The 12,499-nt window shown below is 35.1% G+C and overlaps 1 pseudogene; it reads right to left on the bottom strand.

Annotated features, from left to right (window-relative positions):
• Nucleotides 1-788: 788 nt before the first annotated feature.
• Nucleotides 789-7,946, bottom strand: LOC116639582 (annotated as a pseudogene).
• Between the last annotated feature and the right edge of the window lie 4,553 nt (nucleotides 7,947-12,499).

The following is a 12,499-nucleotide window of genomic DNA, read 5'->3' as shown; positions in this document are numbered from 1 at the left end:
GTGTTTAGAATGTTTTTTCCCTTCTGTTATTGTCTTACATTTCACTCTTATTTATGCAAAGGCTAACAACCAAGTACTAAACATCTACAATACTCCCATGTAAATGCAATATGCTCAATTGATACTTAGAACTTTGTTAAGTCATACTTTTTACAAAACGACCTAACTTTTTACAACTGTATACTTTTTACTTATATAAATCCTTGGTCAGTTGCATAAGTCAATTCAAATTGATTTAGAGAAATTAAATTAATATATGCTGAAACTGAAATGTACAGGAATATGAATGCTAGTTTGAGATTGATATCTAAAACTTAACACAATATTTTTATCATTAATCATTATAGTATGGCAATTGTTATACCTTCAAATTCACATTTTATTAAGTGGTCCTAATACACATTAAATAACTAAGTGTAATGTTTGGAAATATAGTGACTTAAACACATCTATGTTCTTTAACCCTCTAACTTTCCGGTAGGACAGTTCAGTAACAAATTAACCATCACACAGTTTTGGAGTTCGAAGAAGATCCTTGTTATATCTAAGAAATTGAGTTCTCAGTGAGACGTGTGTATATGTGAATAGGTGTTTAGTAGGTGGAAGTATTTAATGCATGTGTTTAGTAATTTGGGCATTGGGAAAACTACTAAGACTTGGAAAACTACTAAGAGTTATTTTTCTTAAGTAAGGTTAGTTTATTTTACCTGCAGCTTTTCCAATATAAACTGAATGTAAATGCTGATACTGAGAAATATTAGGAAGAATTAAGGATAGATGTCAATATGTCAAAACATCATGCTTTCCAATCCATCCTCCATGAACTTCTTATAAAGTGCCATAAATTTGGCCACAAATGCTTCCACGTGATAAATGGCTTTGCTTCCCAGCTGTAGATGATGTTCATACTAAGCAACCATCTGGGCCACTTCCCTTTTCAGTTGTCCTTCACAATCATGTAAAAGTTCTGAGAGAAGGCCCTTCATTATTATTTCAGGAGGAATACAATGAGTTAGAAGCTCATAAAGTCTTCCACAAACTTCAAGCAGTCTTTGTGGAGTCTGCTGACTGACAATAGCATTGGCGGTCTCCCTGAGATACACCTCCCAATCTGTTTCAGGGATTTCTCAATCTGCCATAAAAGGTTATTGTTGCACTCTTCGGCCTTCACACATAAGTAGGGTTTTTCAGAGATTCCTGCAGGACTTCTCTGCAAGTCTATGAGCCAGTTGTGAAGGAAGATTCAGACCTTCCTTCTTGCACACAGTAGATAACACATGACAAATATCTTTGATGCTGGGAGCAGGCACACGAACTGCCAGGCACCAAATACGAATAGGTAGTATCAATTGGAAAGAGCCTTGGGTGAAGTCCAGCCAATCCCTTGATTTTCTGAGCAGACCACAATGACATATTGGTAGATCCCTAGTTACATGTAATTATAGGAGAGTTAATGTTCACGTCAATTGCGTTAGCACTGGAAGAGAATACGTTTTATTTGAAGGTTCCCTGTTACAAACTATCCTTGAAAAGAAAGTGATATAAACAGATAGACTTCCCTAAAAGATAGAAGTCCTTTTTGTTCATCTAGTCAACACCAGGCCCCTGAAGAAAATACTCATGTATTATCTTTCACTGTCTACCTAATGTGAAGGCCAAAACCGATGTTGAGAGATCCCATACACAATGGCTGGAGTATCATGATTGATAGAATAAAAAGAAGGAGGAAGATCAATCTGAATGCAAGAGTAGGTTGCTATAAAGGAGAAGTTAATGGAAGCAACAGTAGAAAAGTCTATGAAAGAAAAAAGATTGCAGAAAAATATTAAGGTAAAATAGGAAGCCATTGAACAAATTTGGATTTAAAGAAATCATCTATTCTGAAAGAGATGAAAACTAAGTTAATATTTTAGAATACCAAATGGAGAAAATATGACACACTACAGGAAAAATTATAAATTATATTTCCAATCTGGAAATTAGAGGTATAGTCTAGAAACTATGTTTTCAATCTGGAAAGCATAGATATAAAGTTAAAGTCATGAAGATGATTTCCAGGAAAGCCAATATTCAATAGAAGTTATAAATATTAACAGATAGAGGAGAAATAACAACAACAAAAATGAATAAGAAATCTTGCTAAACCAAAAAGAGAACTGTTTTTCATTTTTAAACAGTTTACACAAATTATAAGTTATAATATTGAAACAATAAATAACGTGCTGGTGAAATTTCTAAAATTTAGAGATGAACAGAAATTTTGAAGAGATTCTAGACAAAATTAAAAGTAACATGAAGCAACATAATTTTTTTTCATTTATATCACCTGAATCCAGAAAAAAATTATCAAGATTTCTATTTCAAAATTTAAATGATTAAGTAAAATAATGCCTTTTGGAGATAAATATGTATAGTATGAGCACAAACTTAAAATGATGTCCATCTGTAGATAAATGTATGGAAAGCTACACACCAAGATATTAATCTTATTTCTTCAGAGAATATGATCTTAAAGGTGTACAAAAGATTATTAGAAGTAGATGAATTCTGTTTTTGACCATGTTAGAGTAATTTCTACTGGACTCACCCTGCTTCTGTAAATAACTAAAACCTAAGTAAAATATATGAACTTATTACTTTCAGAGACTGGAAAATGTACAGTTTAGGACGAGGATTTCTAAGCTATGGGAAGCAGACAAAATAAGCCCTACAATCATCTTGGATATTCACTTGTTGCTGTTTCCTAACCATGGTGTAAGGAAGAAGCCAAACTGCACAATGCCTCACTGAGTTTTGGAAACATAAATTTACATTCTAGAAGAATATGTTGCTGGAATTTGTGAGCCATGGATTTGGAGAAGATGGAATTATACTGAGAAATAAAAATATCTCTGGATGTTTATCTTTAATTCTGCTTCTGAGTACTAAGCTGCACGTACATGAGGTGAAAATCACAAGGAAGGAACAACTACTAAACAGTAGTAAGATGAGCAATTTTCAGAACCCCCAGAGAGCTAAGAGATGTTCATGTTACTACCTGATAATGTAGAGAGATCTTATGGAATGCACAGGTTTTCAATGGGAACTAAGAGTTAAAATACCTTAATAGCAAGGCTGGACTAGAACAAATCAATAGGCTACTCAAGACATGAATTAAAACACTTTAATTGACTTAAAAAAATATCCAGTCAACTCACAAATAAGTTAACTGCCAGTCACAAAACAGCACATCACACACTAAATGAAGAAAAAAATCTGGACTTTCAAAACCATGATATTGACAATATGCAACATCCAATCTAACTCATTCTACATGCAAACTTACTATACAACAATTATTATAAATATGCTCAAGGATTAAAAAAAACATGAATATAATGGGGAGAAAATGAAAAATATAAAAGTAGACTTAATTGAATGGACAAACTAGGGATGAAAAATACAGTAATTGAAATGAAAATTATATGGAATGAAATTAAAAACAGTTTAGACACTGTGGAAGAAAAAGAAATCACTGTACTTGAAGATTCAGCAATAGAAACAATCTATAGTGTCTATTTGCAAATATCTTCTCCCATTCTGTGGGTTGCCTCTTTGTTTTGTTGACTGTTTCCTTTGCTGTGCAGAAGCTTTTTATCTTGATGAAGTCCCAAAAGTTCATTTTTGCTTTTGTTTCACTAGCTTTTGGAGATGTATCTTGAAAGAAGTTGCTGTGGCCGATGTCAAAGAGGTTACTGCCTATGTTCTCCTCTAGGATTTTGATGGATTCCTGTCTCACATTGAGGTCTTTCATCCATTTAGAGTTTATCTTTGTGAATGGTGTTAGAGAATGGCCGAGTTTCATTCTTCTGCATGTGGCTGTCCAATTTTCCCAGCACCATTTATTGAAGAGGCTGTCTTTTTTCCATTGCGTGTTTTTTCCTGCTTTGTCAAAGATTATTTGACCATAGAATTGAGGGTCTGTATCTGGGCTTTCTATTCTGTTCCATTGGTCTATATGTCTGTTTTTGTGCCAGTACCATGCTGTCTTGGTGATCACAGCTTTGTAATATAGCTTGAAATTGGGCAACGTGATGCCCCCAGCTTTGTTTTTCTTTTTCAACATTTCCTTGGTGATTCGGGGTCTTTTCTGATTCCATACAAATTTTAGGATTGTTTGTTCCAGCACTTTGAGAAATGTCATTGGAATTTTGATCGGGATGGCATTGAAGGTACAGATTGCTCTGGGTAGCATAGACATTTTAACAATGTTTATTCTTCCAATCCATGAGCATGGAATATTTTTCCATCTTCTTGTGTCTTCAATTTCTTACATGAGTGTTCTGTAATTCCTAGAGTATAGATCCTTTACCTCTTTGGTTAGGTTTATTCCGAGGTATCTTATGGGTTTTGGTGCCATTGTAAATGAAATCTTTTCTCTAATTTCTCTTTCTACAGTTGCGTTGTTAGTGTATAAGAAAGGGAGAAGATATTTGCAAATGACACTACAGATAAAGGGCTGGTATCCAAGATCTATAAAGAACTTCGGTGGCTCAGTCGTTAAGCGTCTGCCTTCGCTCAGGTCATGATCTCAGGGTCCTGGGATTGAGCCCCGCATCGGGCTCCCTGCTCAGCCAGGAGCCTGCTTCTCCCTCTTCCACTCCCCCTGCTTGTGTTTCCTCTCTAGCTGTCTCTCTCTCTGTGTCAAATAAATAAATCTTTAAAAAATATATATATAAAGAACTTCTCAAACTCAATCCCCAAAAAACAAATAATCAAGTCAAAAAATGGGCAGAAGATATGAAAAGACATTTCTCAGGGGCGCCTGGGTGGCTCAGTCGTTAAGCGTCTGCCTTCGGCTCAGGTCATGATCCCAGGGTCCTGGGATCGAGCCCCGCATCGGGCTCCCTGCTCAGCGGGAAGCCTGCTTCTCCCTCTCCCACTCCCCCTGCTTGTGTTCCCTCTCTTGCTGTGTCTCTCTCTCTCAAATAAATAAATAAAATCTTTAAAAAAAAAATTTAAAAAAAAAAAAAAAAAGAAAAGACATTTCTCTGAAGAAGACATACAAATGGCTAACAGACACATGAAAAAATGTTCAACAGCATTAGCCATCAGGGAAATTCAAATCAAAACCACATTGAGATACCACCTTACACCAGTTAGAATGGCAAAAATGGACAGGGAAAGAAACAACAAATGTTGGAGAGGGTCTGGAGAAAGGGGAACCCTCTTACACTGTTGGTGGGAATGCAAGTAGGTACAGCCACTTTGGAAAACAGTGTGGAGGTTCCTCAAAAATTTAAAAATGGAGCTACCCTCTGACCCAGCAATTGCACTCCTGGGTATTTACCCCAAAGACACAGATGTAGTGAAAAGAAGGGCCATATGCACCCCAATGTTCATAGCAGCAATGTCCGCAATAGCCAAACTGTGGAAAGAGCCGAGATGCCCTTCAACAGAGGAATGGATAAAGAAGATGTGGTCCATATATACAATGGAATATTACTCAGCCATCAGAAAGGATAAATACCCAACTTTTACGTCCGCATGGATGGGACTGGAGGAGATTCTGCTAAGTGAAATAAGTCAAGCAGAGAAAGTCAATTATCATATGGTTTCACTTATTTGTGGAACATAAGGAATAGCATGGAGGACATTAAGAGAAGGGAAAAATGGAGAGAGGGAAATCGGAGGGAGAGATGAACCATGAGAGACTATGGACTCTGAGAAACAAACTGAGGGTTTTAGAGGGGAGGGAGTGGGGGGATGGGTTGGCCTGGTGATGGGTATTAAGGAGGGCACGTATTGCATGGAGCACTGGGTGTTATATGAAAACAATGGATCGTGGACCACTACATCAAAAACTAATGATGTATTATATGGTGACTAACATAACATAATAAAATTAAAAATAACTAAATAAATAAATAAAACAATAGAAACAATCTAAGCAAATGCAAAAACGGTGTGTGTGAGGGAACCTAGAAAAGAGATAAGAGACTCTATGACCTGGAACAATATGGGAAAGTCTAACATATATGTAATTGGAGGCCCAAAAAGTGAAATGAAGGGATCAGAAATGTATTTTATGAAAAAAAAAATAAAATAAAATGTTTAAAATTCAATAAAACATTAAATTCAAGAATACAGAAGATAAATCTATATAAGCAGAACAATTACAAATAGAACCACAATGAGACATACCATAATTTCTGAAAGGCAGGAATAAAGAGAAAATCTTTTTAAAAGCCAGAGAAAAAGAGATACAAAAGAACAAAGATAACAGCAGACTTCTTGTGAGAAACAGTGAAGACAGATCCTGCACAGAACACTGCATTACCATAGTATCAATCAAGCACTTGCTCCAGTTTTTGTTCTGTGCCAGTCTAGTGTCAATTGTAGGAACAAATTAACATGGCCTCAAGTACATTGAATGTACACATGAATCAAATCAAGCAAATATGTCTTTTCCATTCATATATGGAAAAAGGAAGGGAAGTTTACATTCACTTAGAAGGGATAATTATATAACTTTAGAACATAATATAAATGCACCATATTGCTGACAACAAGCTAAACATATTGGAAGAAAACATAGCAAGAACTATGGTAAGATACATACATTCCAGAGGTGGGAGTTAAACTCCATGAAAATTTAAGGACCTCTAACATCAGTGGTCTAGAGCATGCAGGGGCATTTTTGTACAAAAGAAAAATTATAATATTTTGCAATTCCCATGAAGGAAGAAACAATACTTAGTAAACTTGGAATAAAAACATTGAAAGAATGGAAACAAGCAGTTTTAGGGAAGAGGCGTATTAATGGATCTATTGAAATACAAAGATCTTTATATTCCATGTTAATATCTAACAGGCAACATCTACCACTGAAGGACGCTAAACACTTAAATAAACAATTATTCGGCCAGTTAATGTCAGCCAGACTCTGCCATCAGAATCACCAATTATGGCAAAATGGACTTATGGACAGAATACGTATGGTATTATGGATGTAGACTATTATTGAGCCCACAGTGTAGGCCTCCACTGCCTGAGTTTCTATTTACTGTCTCTGACAAATGTACACCCTGCCAACAACAAGAAGAATACTGAACTCCAAATATGGCATCATCCCTTTTAGAAAAAAGAAGGGCTATCTGATGGTAAGTTGACTACATTTAATTTTTTTTCCAACCTCTGATGGTGAAACAATTCATTTTGACTGAAATTTCACATTTTTCAGGTATAGATTTTTATTGCCTGTTCATATGGCTTTAGGCAATATCACTTAGGAGCATTACAAGAGCTCATGAACTGTTTGAATCATTAACATAGTATGATGCATAATGTTACATCAAACCAAAGAACTCACTTTATAGCAAAAGAAGTGCATCAGTGAGCACATGACCATGGGATCCAGTGGCTCTATCATATAACAAACTTCCCCAAAGCTGTTGACCTGATAAAATGAAGAAATAGCTCCTTGATATCACACCTTCATAACCATCTTGAAAATGAAACCCTGGAGGGAAGAGGCACTACACACCATGATGCCATACATATATACTCTAAATCAAAGATCAATATAGAGTGCTGTGTTACTTGGGAATGGATGCCAAGAGGAAGAATTAGGAAAAACCCCACTCAACATTAATTCTGATTATCAGCTATGGAATACATACTTACAGTCTCTGAAACAGTAGTCTCAATGGTTTTGTTTGTTTGTTTGTTTGTTTTTACATAGGGAAGCAAATCCACCATGGGATACAAGCCAACATAGAATCACAACACAGTTAAGCTTTAGCTGTTGCCTGATCATTCTAGGTTCCTTTTGCCTGAAGCCCATCAAGCAAAAATAATGAATAGAATAGAATAGAATAGAATAGAATAGAATAGAATAGAATAGAATAGAATACTAACTGATCAGGAGGCAAATGATTGGCACTTGGGTAATCCACTTGAGGCATGCTTTGATAACTCTATTCAGTTTTACTCTAAATGACCAACTGCAGCTACTGTACCCTGATAGGTTCATGATAATCAGTTCAGACTCCTCAGCAGATCTGGGTCACCCCACCAAGCAAGACACCCATTTGAGGCAGAGGGGAATCCAGAATGGGTGATCAAGAATGGAAGAGGTGAGTGTCAGTTCTGGTCTTCAACTAAAAGCAGGAGTGACAGTTGTTCATATTATCTTTTTTCTCCCTGAATATTTTCCTAGCAAAAGAAACAAACCAGAACTCTGAAGATTCTGTCCCGGACAAAATGAACTTACTATATAAAGCAACTAAATCCATGCAATGCAAGGAGTGAGCTGTGGTGGACAAAGTGGTGTCTCATACAATACTGTTTTTAAGACCAAAGAACTCATTCCCTCAACTTTCAGAAGTCTGTGCTACCAATGAATCACAGCTCTGCCTAGGGATTCCCCTAGCCCAAAGGGAGTTGCCTTGCTGAAGTTTGCATCCTTCCCCAGGGAGGTTTCTGGGCTAAAAAGGCCCAGCTTCCTTTTCTTAGTTGGAGATGTTGGAAGGGCCATTCCAACTTCAAAACTCCTTATCAGATTGACTGGAAGTGTCAGGTCCATTCTGCTACCCTTACTCCTTTAAAAGTGTTATTATCTAGCGCATGTTGTATTTAAATGCCTGCATGCAAATAATGTGTCTTAAAGTCAGTTGTCCTGGAAATTTGACCAATGACAAATTATTTCGAGGGACTTGCATTAATTAAAAATTAATTATTTTTTATTTATTAATTAAAAATTATGTATAATTGTGGTGCCTGGCTAGCTCAGTTGGTAGAGCATGAGACTCTTGATCTTGGAGTAATGAGTTTGAGACCCATGTTGGATGTAGAGATTATGTACATAGATACATACATGGATACATACATCCATAAAACAAAAAAATAGAAGGAAATCCACTTAAAAAGCCACTACAGATTCACTTACACAGGAATTAAGACTTTTTATTATGCAGGCATAGTATTAGAGGCTGGAAATACCAAGTTATGTAGCCATGGTGGTATTCCCTATGCATGAGAAGTAGTTTTATTTTACTTTTATTTATCTGACTTCCTATAACTGTAAACTGTGATTAGATAACCTCTATATTATTAACCTCTATATTATTCCATATATTTTAAAATGTTGTAATTGATTTTTCTTTCGTGTATTAAACCATGATATTTCTTTAACACTGTAGCTCTCTCTTCATAAACATAGTTTTCCCCTCTAGAATACAATTTGTTAACCTGGAGAAATGAAGGAGTGTTATGCACGCGGCATGATTGCAAAACAAAAGTCTGTCATGCAGACAAATATTGAGAATACCTTCTTTTTCTTGGAGGATTCAATACTTAGAGACAGATTTTGCTCTTCAGAAACTTGGCTATTGTGTTTAGTTTATTACCCATCCTTGTCTAATTAAAATTGTAATAGCCAACATATAAAATGTCCATAAAGATTCTGATTTGTTTTAAAATAAATGTTCAAAGGTTTTATTGTTTTTATTCCTAACAGTTCATTTTCTGCTGTTGATTATTTTTCTTAGTGAATGATTTGTCATCACAGAAAATTGTTCTATTCATACTAATGTAGCAATTTTCTTTACCTGTTTAGTGTTTAACTTTTCAATGTTTCTAATTTTGTTAAATTATCTTGTTATAAAACTGTACTTTGCTTTGTAATTACTTAGTTATATTCAGTAAGAGGGAAAATTGAGAGATCTATAAAAATAAGCAGGAACAAATTATAAAGGATAATTAGAAACTGGAAAACAGTGAGCCCAGAAGTGCTACATACATTCTAGATACCACTTTTTTTTAAAAAAACATTTCCAATCTATTTGTCAATGAAGAACAAAATAATAGAGGAAATACTTTCAGAAGGAAACAGATTGGCTATGTTTCCATTGTGGAAGTTTAAAAATAAACAATGGTTTTAATTGTGAGATTTTAGCAATTTATATATGTTACTTTTTTTCACTTAAGAAATTAAAATGGTCTAGGGGCGCCTGGTGGCTAATTCAGTTAAGCGTCCGACTGTTGATTTCAGCTCAGGTCATGATCTCAGGGTTGTGAGATTGAGCCCCGAGTCGGGCTCTGCACTGGGTGTGGAGCCTGCTTGAGATTCTCTCTCTCCCTCTGCCCCCTCTTGCCTCCCCCTCCTCTCTCTCCCTCTCTTAAAAGAAAAAAAAAAGTCAAAATGATTTAGTAAATTATATGTATGTCTGGGAAAAGTGGCACTAGATCAACTTCAAATATTTTAACTCTGAATCTAATTGAGCTAGTATGAGTCATTATTCTCACAACAAAATATTCTTGAAATTACTTTTAAAAAATATACTGATTCTAGTATACTGATTGAGGATATATAGACAATGTCTATATTTCTGAGCAATTTATTTAACATTTTAATTTATTTAATTTTTTTTATTTCATTCCAGACTAGATTCATGGTTAACTCCAATAATTTTGCCTTCTCTTAGAGGAAAAAAATCTGAGTTAGATAGAATTTTGGCAGAAATATGAAAAGGAACTTTTTTTTCTTCTGAAAGTTATATACTAACTTTCTTTATGACTAATATATGGATAACTCTAATCAAACATATACCAGATAGTAGCACTGAATATGTGGTAGCTGAGGAATATTTCTGGTTTAGTCTGTTGTCCCAGCACAATGATTAACAGAGATCTTTCTTAATTCTTAGAAGTGTCCCATTTGGGTTAATAAATTATGTTGTCATTCTATGTGTAGATTATCAAGTTTATGCTTCTGTACAGTCCCTCTTAACTCTTTTCTCCTATCTAGTCTCACAAAAATACAGCCTTATGTACTGCTTTTGGAACTCTCTGAACCCAGGGACCAGTTTCTGACACATATTAAATGTTCAGTTTGATCTACTGCATTAAAGATAAATTTACTAAGAGACCACCATGCCATCACAGTGCTACTATATACTGTGTGAACCTTGTGAAATAGACCCTAATCTCATTTTATAAATTAAGACAGTTGACAATAATTACCTTGGTCTAAGTCATATAAATAGTACAGAATTATAATTATATAATTATTTTATATATTCATTTATTTGTGAAATATGAGCATCAACTACATATTTGCTGAAATTACAAAAATGGGTAACATATAATCCAGGTACTCAGAAATTTTAGCATCTTAATAAATAGTGGTAGTATTAATTGAATTCAAGCTTCTGATTCTTTTTTAAGCTTTATTAAGGTATAATTAATATACCTAAAATTCACATATTTAATGTACACTTTTTGATAATTTTGGACATGTGCATGCCATATGAAAGCATCACCATAACCAAGTTACTAAATATACCCACGACATCCAAAAATTTCTTGTATTCTTTTGTGTGTGTGTATATATGTATGCGTGTGCATGTGTGTGTGTGAAGAACACAACATGAGACCTATCCTTCTGATATATTTTGAAGTCCACAATACAGTATTGTTAACCATATGTACTGTGTGATACAGCAGTGCAGCAGATCTCTAGAACTTACTCATCTTGCATAACTGAAACTTTATACCCAGTGAGCAACATTTCCCATTTCCCCTTCCCCTGAGTCCCTGGCAACCACTATTCCATTCTCTTTTTATGACTTTGTTTTAAAATCCTCATTTAAGTGGAATCATGTAATCCTTGTCCTTCTGTGATTGACTGATTTTACATAGAAGAACTTCCTCTAGATTCATCTGTGTTGTCACGAATAGTAGATTTCTTTCTTTCTTTTTTTCTTAAAGATTTATTTATTTGTTTTAGAGAGAGAAAAAGTGCATGAGCATGGGGAGGGGCAGAGGGAGAGAGAAAGAGGGGAAGCAGACTCCCCACTCAGGAGGGAGCCAGTCATGGGGCTCAATCTCAGGACTCTGAGATCATGACCTGAGCCAAAACTAAGAGTTGGATGCTTAACAAACTGAGCCACCCAGGTGCCCAATAGTGGATCTCTTCATTTTTTTTTAAGCCAAATAATGTTCTGTTGTGTATAAATGCCATATTTCTCTACTCATTCATCTGTTGATGAACACTTGTTTTTTTTTCCCCCAAAATCTTTGATATTGAAACTACATGTTGCGATGAACATGAGAGTACAGTATCTCTTCGAGATCCTGACTTAAATTCCTTTAGATAGATACCCAGAAGTGGTATTGCTGGATCATATGATAGTTCTATTTTTAATTTTTTAAAGAAACTACTTAATGTTTTTCATAGTGGCTGAACCATTCTACATTCCACCAACAGTGTATGATAGTTCCAGTTTCTCCACATACTTGTCAACACTTGTTATCTTTTGGATATTTTTATAATAGCCATCCCAACAAGTGTTAGGTGATATCTCATTGTGGTTTTGATCTGCATTTTTGTATGATTTTAATGATGTTGAGCACCCTTTCCTATAAGTGGTGGCCACCTGTCTGTCTTCTTTGGAAAAATATCTATTTGAAAGTCCTTTGCCCTATTTTTCGATTAGGTTTTTTTGTTTGTTTTTGC

The sequence above is a fragment of the Phoca vitulina genome, unplaced genomic scaffold (assembly GCF_004348235.1).
Source record: "Phoca vitulina isolate PV1807 unplaced genomic scaffold, GSC_HSeal_1.0 scaffold18, whole genome shotgun sequence".
NCBI classification, from domain to species: domain Eukaryota; kingdom Metazoa; phylum Chordata; class Mammalia; order Carnivora; family Phocidae; genus Phoca; species Phoca vitulina.
This window is presented reverse-complemented; position numbering and strand designations above follow the sequence as displayed.